The sequence below is a fragment of the Mirounga leonina genome, unplaced genomic scaffold (genome assembly GCF_011800145.1).
Source record: "Mirounga leonina isolate KUSES-001 unplaced genomic scaffold, KU_Mleo_1.0 Mir_114, whole genome shotgun sequence".
NCBI lineage: Eukaryota > Metazoa > Chordata > Mammalia > Carnivora > Phocidae > Mirounga > Mirounga leonina.
The window spans coordinates 33,338,081-33,349,675 of record NW_023270265.1 but is presented as its reverse complement, the minus strand read 5'-3'; positions in this window follow the sequence as shown (position 1 = coordinate 33,349,675).

Here is an 11,595-nt window from a genome sequence, read left to right as displayed (position 1 = left end):
TTGTTGGGAAAAGGTCATTTATTACTGTCTAATAAAACCAAGGGGTCATGAGGCCCTTCAGATGTATATTGGTGGGTCATAGTGTTGGGGGATGATTGCCAACATAAATAAAGGAATGTTTCCAAAGAAATTTTAATATGTTAAAGTACGCTTACAGGATCCTGGAGGTTGGGCTAAGATTGCCTTTTACCCTTAGCAAAGTATTAACATTGAGGTAGCTGAATTCCTAGAGGAATGTCACTCTGCCTGTTTTAAGGACTCATCAGTGGGCTATAGGTAGCAAGGAAATTTAATTTTTCTTTTGCCTTTGTTTCCCACATCAGACTCAAATGTAAGACTATATTGTACTCCATTCTTACCAGAATAAAACATTATTTGTCAATATGTTTCAATAAAATTTCACATTGCGATTGATGTTTTGCCCATGCCCATTGAACTTCTGAACATTAGTAAGTATTCTGCATGTTATAAAGATAGGTTAACATACTGACATTGACATGCATTGACTATTTCAGCAAATATTAATCTACTGTTAGGTATTAGACACTTTCCTAAGTTGTATTTGGATCAATAGTCATGTTCACTTTTATAATTATCCTTTATGAGCCAAAAATATTTTCTAAACCAATGTGAAAATATTTCTTTCTTTAGGGTTACATAAAAATGTTTGAATTTTGAATATCCAGTAATAAGCATACTATGGGTCTGTCCAAAATTGACTAAGGAAATAAGGACTTATGCAAATTATGAACAATAGACATATAGCCAATGACCATGACGAAGCATTCTTTAAAATTATTAGCTAAATGGATATTCTTTCACCAAATTTTAATAGGACCAACATTCAGGTTCTGTTCTTACTAGATGTTTTTCAGTTTGTTTCTTAATATATCTTCACCTGGCCACAGGAAATTTATAGTAACACAAACTGCATCCCAAACTGGAGTTCATATGTTTGGACTCAAAGTTATCCTTTCTGATCGTTTAACAGATGCTTTGCAGGATTTGGTTTGAAAAATATATTTTCACCATAGACTTCTACCCTCATCAGTTTCTATATGTAGAGTTCATTTCTTTTTCCTTTCTTCCTCTGCACTTAGTTTGAGTATGAGAAGAATTTTCTTTGTATCTGAGTTCTAACTTGTATGCACTAGTATGTACATGTGTCCAGTAGCATAGAGTGGCATGTAATTAAAAAAAAAAAAACAATCTGGGGGTTAATTCCAGCTCACCATCACCTGCAGATTTGTTGTGAAGATTAGAGATAATACATTCAAAGCTTCCATCACATAGTGGGCCCTAAGCAAATGGTGGCTATTTGTTTACAGTGAATGTGATATAGTCATTTTAAAAATATAAATTACCTTTTATTTTTCCAGATTTATTGATATATAATTGGCATATAACTTTGTATAAGTGTAAAATGTGATGATTTATATTGCTAAATGATTACCACAATAAGGTTAGTTAACAAATCCAGTGCCTCAATAACTACAACTTTTTTTTTTGTTTTTGTGGTGAGAATATTTTAGATCTGCTCTCCTAGCAACTGTACTGTTAACTATAGCCACCCTGTTAAATATTAGATAACTGGAAGTTTGTGCTCTTTGACCAACATCTCCCTATTCTCTTCCTGCTTGTTCCAGCCCTTGGCAACCACCATTCTAGTCTCCATTTCTACAAGTTCAGCTTTTTTTTTTCTCTTAAGATTCCACCTATAAATGAGATCATACAGTATTTGTCTTTTTCTGACTTTACATAATGGCTTCAAAGCTCATCCATGTTATTGCAAATGGAAAGATGTGGATACTGTCTGGTCCTAGGGAAAAGGGTCCACAGCTTAGTCCTCAGACAGAGGCCTATTCCAATTGTATAGATGGCTGGGAAGGACTGGCCCAGGACCATGGTTGAGAGGGACTGGAACGAAGTAAAAGGATTGTTTGAGGTTCCCTAGTCAAGATCGAAATCTTCAGACCTGGTTCTGGAGGCAAAGATGAGCATGTCTTTGCCAGTTCCCTGGTCTGGCTAGACTGCTGTCTGACTATAGTGGGAGGTCTTTTGTGTATCTCCTTCAGCATAGACTTGAGTGCCTTTAGCTGGGTCCCTGTGCTGGCAGGACTATGGTGGGGAGGGACTGGACCTGAGTATAGGGACTTCTCAGGATTGCTTCGAGTATTGACCAATGTGTCTCTGTTGGGTTGCTAAGCTTTTGGGTCTCCTGGTGGACTCTAGCTATGATGGGGCTAGGAACCCAGGATGGGGCTGCTTAGGATCTCCAGAGTTACACCGATAGAAGTGTCTCCCTCTGGGTCCTTAGACCTGCAGGACTGCCAGTTGACTGTGGCTGTGAAGTAACTGGAACCTCATATAGGACCCTTAGGATCTCTGATGGATTTATTGTCTTCTGGTCCCTGTGCTAGCTGTCCTATTAGCAGACTGCAGCTAGAACAGGTTGGGCCCAGTTGTAGGGTCTTATCAGAATCTACAGTCTGACTGAATTTAGTGGGCTTACTTTTAGTGTCTCCCAGACATGGCCAAGTGGGGATGGAGCCAGTTCATGGGCCACTTCATGGTCTATAGCTGGGACAAATTTCTGTATGCCTAATATACACGTGGGTGTGACTGCTCCCAGGTCTCTTGACATGTGGTATTGGTGACAGGACAAAGCCAAACAGCTATAGCTGAGTCCTAAGGGATGCAGATATGTGTTTCCAGGTCTGTAGCTAGGACTATGTTCCATGAGTCAGCCACCTGGGTGAGAACCTGCTTTCTCAGCTTTGGACTTTGCTGAGGTTTCACAGTCTCCTACATGATATTCCAAAGCTCTCACAGAGGTACTTTGTCCATGGATGACTATCAAATTACTTGGTTGATGGAGAGATGTGAGGGATGTCTTGTTCAGCCACCCAGCTGATCTTAAATCTGAGCTTTGTTGCTATTCTTTTGAGTGGATAGAAAAGGGTAGTAGTTCACATAAACACAGCAAATAATACCTAAAGATGTGTTGAAATGAATGTCTTGGCTTAAGTTTCTATAAAAAGAACCCTTTGGCACACCAAAATGCAGATGACAACATCAAAATAACCACTATCCAAAACATCCTATGAAACATGCACTGAAATTCAGTATATCCCATTCTGAGGGAAGAAATAAATACTCCAACTATTTGAGTAACTTCTGAAAAAGTGCCAGATAATTTCAGCATTTAGATTTTCTCCAGTAAATTAGAGATTATGAAAATATTTGTTTTAAAAAATTACTTAAAATATTTACTTGATGCATGTATTTATTTCATGTCCTATATTACATATCTTATTTTTTTGAAAGGAAGGTATTGTCAAGTTTTGTTATAGCTTCAGATATGAAGCAAATCAACCTCTATATGAGGAGAGAGTTAACTAAACATTTATATTTGCATCCTAAGTCTTGTATCCCTAAGAAGGCAAGTAAGCAATAAAAGCCAGCATAAAGATGAGCATTCCAGCAAATGGGAAGTGGTAGTATCTAAGCAAAACAACCAACTGGTTTTCTGCTTCCCTGTGACTACATATTTTTAAGGAAAAACAATATTTTTATTAATCAATAGCCCCCTTTTAGAAAGAAGTGTTAAATTCTGTTTTCATTTGTTCAGTCATAAAGTTTTCAAATAGCAATTTATGTCATACATGAACTCCTTTGAAGACATATTATTTTTTAATCAAAAAACCTTGTGGAAAATAGTAATAAATTTATATTTAGGTGCCTGAATAAAAAAAAGATAGCTATAATATTCTAGTTAATTTTTGAGACATAGGACAATGTTAATAGGAAAGAAGTTTAAAAAATCAAGACTTAAGGACACAATTTAGTTTAAACATGTTTTCATGAATTTTCCCTAAACTGCTCTATTGGTGAATATGGTCAGGTAAAAGAATTATGCTTCCTAGAGCTTGACATATCTAAATTATTCACAATCCATCTGGAAGACCATCCACAATATAAGCAAGGTGATATACTGCACTCAAAACTTAGGTAGAAGGAAGATGTGTGGATTTTTAGTTGTTCTTCTGAAATGTCCTATTGTAATCAGCCATCTTTTTTTCTGATTTTTACTCAAACAATATAAAAGAGCATAATTTATGTTTTCAATGCAACAAAATATTGTATAAACTTTTGATTGCTCAACTCTCTGTTTTCTACATATAGGAGTCTTATGTCTCCATTTTTAGCCCCTATGGCATCAATCTTCTTTTGCAACAGCAAACTAAACTATAGCAAGTTGGGGGTTTCCTCAGGAAGAGAGATACGCCAGAATTCTGAAGGATCTGCTTCCCAGGCCTATATGGTAAAGTTCATCCAAAAGGTGCAGTAAAGGGGCATGGAGATCCAGAATCTAGATTCCCATCAAATGACAGACCTGTCCACACAATAGGAAAATAAAATGTAAAAAAGCTTGAGGTAATTCTATTTAGATAGATACAGAGAGATATCACTGATAATAAGAATGACAGTTTTTATTGTACACTTACTATGTGTCAGGTTATGTGGTAGGTTCTTTCATGTTAACTCATTTTATCCTCAAAACAACCGTAGGAAGTTTTGTTATACTGAAATTACAAATGAAGATAGGAAGATAGGCTTAAAGAATTGTAACTTGCTTGAGGGAACAGGGATTCAAAGTGGTAGAGTCAAGATTTGAATCATGTTCTACCAACTCTAGAGACAGAGCTTTTAACAACAATCCCATATTTTGATTCTAGAAGAGCTACTGGGCTCTTCAAATTGCTCTCTATGGCTGCAGAAACAACTGCAATAAATGCAGGGGCTAATAAAAAGTAATTTTTAAAGAACCAAATGTTGAATTATGTAATGTAACTTACAGTCAGGAAAATGCTGGGGCAATATGGGCCATGGTAAGAAAATTCCCTGAGGGTCATGAACATGAACACACTTTGGAACTACTGATCCAGAAGAATAAAATAGGGAGCAATGATGCTGGGTAATGAAGTATCCACCATTCATTTTAGGAAAAAAATAGGGAGTTTGAGCTTGAAAAAATGTGTGTCATAGGTTGAAATCATTGGAAGCAGATGGTAAAATGGTTTTTGGAGTACAGTGTTTGTTAGGAATAGACATCTGTGAATGGAAGAAGAAAACTTTGAAGCCAAGAGAGAAGTTGAACTGGGATTCATGCCTGATAAAGACTCAGTCATCTGGCTGTGAGTGCTGGAGTGAAATTTCCCATCAGAGCATCTGATAGCAGACCAAATAGGCTGGACCTTGATATCAATTTAACAGTCACTAGATACAGGCTGCTCCAGGAAGGATAAAACCTTGGATTAGGTAGCACTTTGCCACTGAAGCAATCCCTAAAGGTGCTTCCAGCTAGATGCCACCCCTGACAACACTTTCAGTAGCTGGGGCAACAGGTCTGTCATTTGATGGGAATCTAGATTCTGGATCTCCATGCCCCTTTACTGCACCTTTTGGATGAACTTTACCATATAGGCCTGGGAAGCAGATCCTTCAGAATTCTGGCGTATCTCTCTTCCTGAGGAAACCTAAACAAAGATTAGTAGGACTGAAGCAGAACCCCTACTAATGCAGCTGAGCTCTGGAGTACAACTGATTCTCATTTTCTCTCTTCTCTACTATACATTATAGATTCTCCTCATATTTAGAGGGCACTTCTAATGGTATTGGTGAGTTTACCTGGTAGTGTGACCCAGGCCTTCATTTCTTAGGGATTTGAAGACCCAGTCATTATGTTCTTCTAAGGTTTGAGTTGCCATACCTGTTTATGTATCATCTTGATTACATAAGGAAATGCTTATAGATACTAAAATGGATCATCTGGGTCTCAAACTTATTTATTCCTAAACTCATTATGTAATAGTAGCTTTGTTTTCTCTGGATGATGAAGGTCAATTCCCTTATTCATATGGTGACTCCTAATTCCTAGGCATAAAAAGTCCAGAGTGTGCAAACAACCATCAGTGGGACTTTTGATCTATTCTCTGATAAAAGTGTACTCTGTTGGGGTTCATAGTAACCTCACTGTGGGTTGCTGAACTTTGACCAGGATGTCATTTATTACCTGGATCCTAAATGCCCCTACTCTCACAAGGTGGGCGTGTTGATGTTTCAGGTCTCTGGATAGCAATGTTAAATCACCTCCTTTGTCCAATAGTCCTTAAAGCCCTGACACTTACATAGCTTGGAAGTCATTTCTCTTGTGGATATAACAAGACAAAATTGAACAAACTGAAATCCCATAACTTTTCTTGGACTCATCAAAGAATAGAAATTATAGGGGAAACTGCCACCCCAAAAGCTAAAGGAAAAGGCAAATACAGAAAGTCACAGCTGAGATTCGCTTTCTGCAAACCTGGTACAGAAGCCTATGAGGCTATAAACTTGTATGAACATTTCAGTGGTAGTTATGATGACTTCCTTGGGCTAGATGTAGACTAGGTTGAAAGTAAGAAACTCTGGGGGCTGTATATTTACAGGAGCTCTTACACTTTTGTGGGTTTTACCTATAGGAATCCACCAACTTCTGATGATGATGATTCAAAAAGATCCCTTGTGGCTCTGGCAGGGGTAGGGACGAATAATCATTGTGAAATATGCCCCCCCAATTTTCCATAATAAAGGCCTACTCTCTAAGGTAAAGGACTTTCCAGAGTCTTATTCTACTGGGAGAAAGGACATCTATCTCTTTCCAGCAACTTTTAACCTTCCTGTCTCCCATAAGGAGGAAAAAATCCATGCCAATAGAAAAGCATGTGTATCACAGACCAGGGACACAAGGAGAGTAAAGAATGAGATTTAATCATAAAAATATAGACTGCTTCCCCTACTCTACAACTTAACACTACTTCAAGAGGGCTCTAATATAATAATAGTGGATTACAACTCAAAGAGAGGCAAGATGTAGATTCCTTAGAGAAGCCAAAAGTCAAGAGGGGAGACAAAGAAAAAGACACTAAAGGATTTTTAAGTTTCTGGCACCATAACTTCAGCAGACTTTTAACACAGCCCATCTCCTAGCCAAATTAGCATAAATTCTCACATAAAAGTTATATTACCTCAATGCCTATTACCAAATCCAACATGTTTGGCTTTCAACAACAGCAAAAAATTACAAGGCATGATGAAGATAAGAAGAAACAGTCTCAAGCGACAAAGCAAGCATCGAAACCAGACTCAGATATGGTGCAAATGTTGAAATTATGAGACAAGAAAATTAATATAACTATGCTTAACATGATAAGGCTTTGATATTAGTTTCCGAGGGTTGATATAACAAATTACCACAAACTAAGTGGTTTAGAAAATACAATGTTGTTTTAACAGTTCTGGATGCCAGAAGTATAAAATAAAGGTGTTGGCAGGGTGATTCCCTCTTGTGGATTCAGAGACTCTGTTCCATGCCTCTCTCCCTTCTTGTTTCTAGGAGTTGTGAGCAATCCCTGATGTTCCTTGGTTTGTGGCAATGTAACTGAAACCTCTTCCTCATTACCACGTGGTATTCTGTGTATCTGAATCTCTTTGTCCAAATTTCTCTCTTCTTACAAGGACACCAGTCATATTGAATTCAGGGCCTGCCTTAATCCAGTATGACCTTGTCTTACTTGATTATCACTGCAAAGACTCTACCTCCAAATAAGGTCACATTTACAAGTTGTGGGTGGATATGACTTTTCAACCCATTACAGGCTTTCATGGAAAAGTAGACAGCGTGCAGAAGAATATGAGACTTTAAACAGGAAATAAATAGAAAACGATGGGAAAAAAAACAGACATGAAGTATGCCTTTGATGGGCTTAACAGTAGTCTAGACACAACCATGAAAATAATAATTGAGCCTGAATGTAGTTTGATAGAAATTTCCCAAACTGAAATTCAAAGAGAAAAAAGAAGAGGACATTCAAGAACTACAGAACTTTTTTTTTTTAATTTTTATTTATTTATTTATTTTTAAAGATTTTATTTATTTATTTGAGAGAGAGAGAGAGAGCGCATATGAGAGGGGGGAGGGTCAGAGGCAGAAGCAGGCTCCCTGCCGAGCAGGGAGCCCGATGCGGGACTCGATCCCGGGACTCCAGGAACATGACCTCAGCTGAAGGCAGTCGCTTAACCAACTGAGCCACCCAAGCGCCCAAGAACGACAGAACATTTAAAAAGGTGTAATGTGTATAACTGGAATATCAGAAGGAAAGAAAAAACAAGCAGCAGGTGGAATGTTTAAAGTAATAATGACTGAGAACATAAAAAATTAATGACACCAAAGAGGAATTAAACAACAACAAAAAAGACACCTGAGCTTATCATAATCAAATTATTAAAAAAAAACCCAAAAAACAAAAAACAAGGACAAAGAGAAAAACCTTGAAATAATTCAGATGGGGGGGAAATACCTTAGGTGAGAGAGGAGTGAAATATTTCAAGCATTGAAAGAAGAAAAAAAGAACAGCTTAAAATTTTATATCCAGTGAAATTATCCTTAAAAATTGGAGGATAAATATTGATTGATTTAGACAAACAGCATCTAAGAGAATTCATGGCTAGAAGCCTGCCCTATAAAACATGTTTTAAAAAGATTTTTAGGGTGAACTGATAGTTCTGTGTAAAAAAAGGAAGTGGTGGCGGAAGAATAAATGAGCCTTATAAATAATGATGATTAATGATGCAAATTAATAAATAGGGATTTGAGGACTTACAGGATGAAATGCAGAATATGATAAAACAATCTGTTTTACAAATGTGTGTACTGAAGTGTGTGGGAGAAAAGGGTGCTGACCCACATAATTTTAAAATGACCAAAGTCTGTCAAACTAAAAGCAAAATGAATTGTACGTAAGTATTGTACTCTAGTTAAGTAAGGTGTTTCTCACAGGGGCATGGGCTAACAGTTCTGAAGCCATTATGCATGTGTAATACAAACTGGAATTGAACAATTTAGTAAAGGGATAACAGATACTGGGAGTCAGATTTCTCACTGTTGGCATAGGACGTATTCCAACAGGTAAGAGGACAGCCTAGAACTATAAATGTGGTGATGAATTAGAGCTGGAGACATCAGTATAAATGTAGGGTTAGTTTGATAGAGATGTTTACATATAGAAATATTTATAGATATGTGCATTTACATAGTTTAATATACACACATATTTCCTCATTCTGTCAGCTGATAGGGCCTAGAAGCACTGACACTCCATTAGTAATGAGCACAACTAGTTCCCAGATCTTAAATTTTAATTGTTCTTCAACAAAAGGAAACAGTGCTCCTGGGAGAAATGGCTGAATATCTCATTTGAAGACAGGGGCAGGATCTATACACGATGAGCCTAAAGCTCCTTCTAGCATCAGAAATTAGAGTGCTCAAAACACAGAAGTGCGTGCACATGTGCATGTACACATACACAAAATGATGGATGTAGGAATACACAAGTCAATTGAAAGAGTTTCCTATGGCCAAAGTTCAAGTAATTTGAATATATAAAGAATTTTAGATTATAACCCAAAGTATAAAAATGAATGTCCATAGTAGTATAAATAAGTAATTGAATAAATGTTGAAGAACATACATATTTCCCATGCATAAGAATTCCAAATAATTTATGTGGATACTCAGCCCTAAAGGAGGCAAAACATAACATTCCACCCTTTAAGAGTGGTCTGTGCATAATGACTTTCTTCCAAAGAGTACAATATACAAAGGGGGTGAGAAAGAGTAGCTTTAGTGGAGAAACCTCACAAATACTACTTTAGCCAGGTCATCAGGTTCAACATTATCCATCATAAATGAATTTAATAATATGTACCCTTGCTGTGATATGATGAAAATAGCATTTTACCTCTGTGGTCTTCTTCCTCTAAACCCATAACCCCTGTATAATAATAAGAAAAACAGACAACTCCTAATTAAAAGACATCCCATAAAATACATGACCAGTGCTCCTCAAAACTGTCAAGATAATTAACAACAAGAAAAGTCTGAGAAACTGTTAGAGTCAACAGGAACCTAAGGAGACAAGATGACTAAATGTAATTTGGTGTCTTTGATAGAATCCAAGAACAGAAGGACACACTGGGGAAAAACTAAAGGAGTCTGAATAAAGTATGGACTTCAGTTAATAATAATGTATCAAGGACTTCCAGGGAAGATGGCAGAGTAGGAGGACCCTAAACTTATATCATCCCATAGATGCAACTAGATAACACTGGCATCAGTGTAAACAACCCAGAAAATGACCCAAGACTGGCAGAAAGAACTCCACAACCAAATGTAGAGAAGAAGCTACGTAGAAGAAGGTAGAAAGGGCAGATATCTGGTGGGGAGTTTTACCTCATGGGTCTGACCACCAGAGGGAGGGAGGTAGATGTGCAAAGGCGTGAGAAACAGACTATCACATGGGGGAGGCTGTATGGGGAAGATAAATCCCATAGCATTTGGCTTTAAAAATCAGGGGCTGAATTTTGTGAGTTTGTATAACTAGAAGGACTTAAAGCCTGGAACTTAAAGAATCAGTGGGCTTGGCTCTGGAAGAGTTGGAAGGACTACAGGAAGTGGAGTCCCTGCCCTTGCCTGTAATGAGACAAAATGACAAACAGCCTATGGAGATGGAGAATAGAAGTAGCAGTTTGAAAAATGCCTGGGGCATACGGGAAGAAGAGTTATCTACTAATCTCAGAGCTCACTAAGGGATTTCTCCAGGAACAAAGGACATGGCAGAAACCATCTCCCACCCCCACTGCCAGCATAAACACATGGCCACCTGCAGGAACCGGCTCAACACCAGCATTCACTACCTAACGTGCTTAAACCGTACCCTATCCCTTCCAGCTGGGCCTGCCTCAGTTCCATAACTGTGAGTCCCTTCCGCCAGAGCCAGCACATTACCTCAACACTGCATCTCCCAACTGCATGCTTTGCAGGACCTTCGTCCCACCAGCAGCAGCTTGTCATCTCTTGTAGGGGACATGCAAACCTTGTTAAAAGTGCACCTTTGCCCACACATGCTTTGTGGAGTAGCCCCAACCAGCCTCAGTCTCTCTAGGGGCTGTGCATCCCTAGCACCACCTTGTTAGAAGTGCATGCCTGCCCACTACTTTGAAGAGCAAGAGATTTAGACAAAATGAGGAGACAGAGGCATATGTTCCACATGAAAGAACTGGACAAAAATCATAGCAAGAGACCTAAATGAAGTGGAGATAAGTGATGCACCTGATAGAGAATTTAAAGTAATGATCATAAAGATGCTCATTGGGCTTGAGAAAAGAGCAGAGGAAATCAGTGCAACCCTTAATGCAGACATATAAAAGAACCAATCAGAGATGAAGAACGCAATAACTGAAATTAAAAATACACTATCTGGATTGTTGCTTGTTGGAAGTGTCATTTGTACCTGATTCTCATTATTGAAATAAATGTCATAGATGTGCAAAATATAATAAATAAAAATACACTAGCTGGGATAAATAGCAAGCTAGAAGAAGCCGAAGAACAAATCAGTCACCTGGAGGGCAGAGTAATGGAAAGTAATCAAGCTGAACAGGTAAGAGGGGGAAAAAATATGCAAAATGAGACTAGATTTAGGGAACTCAGTA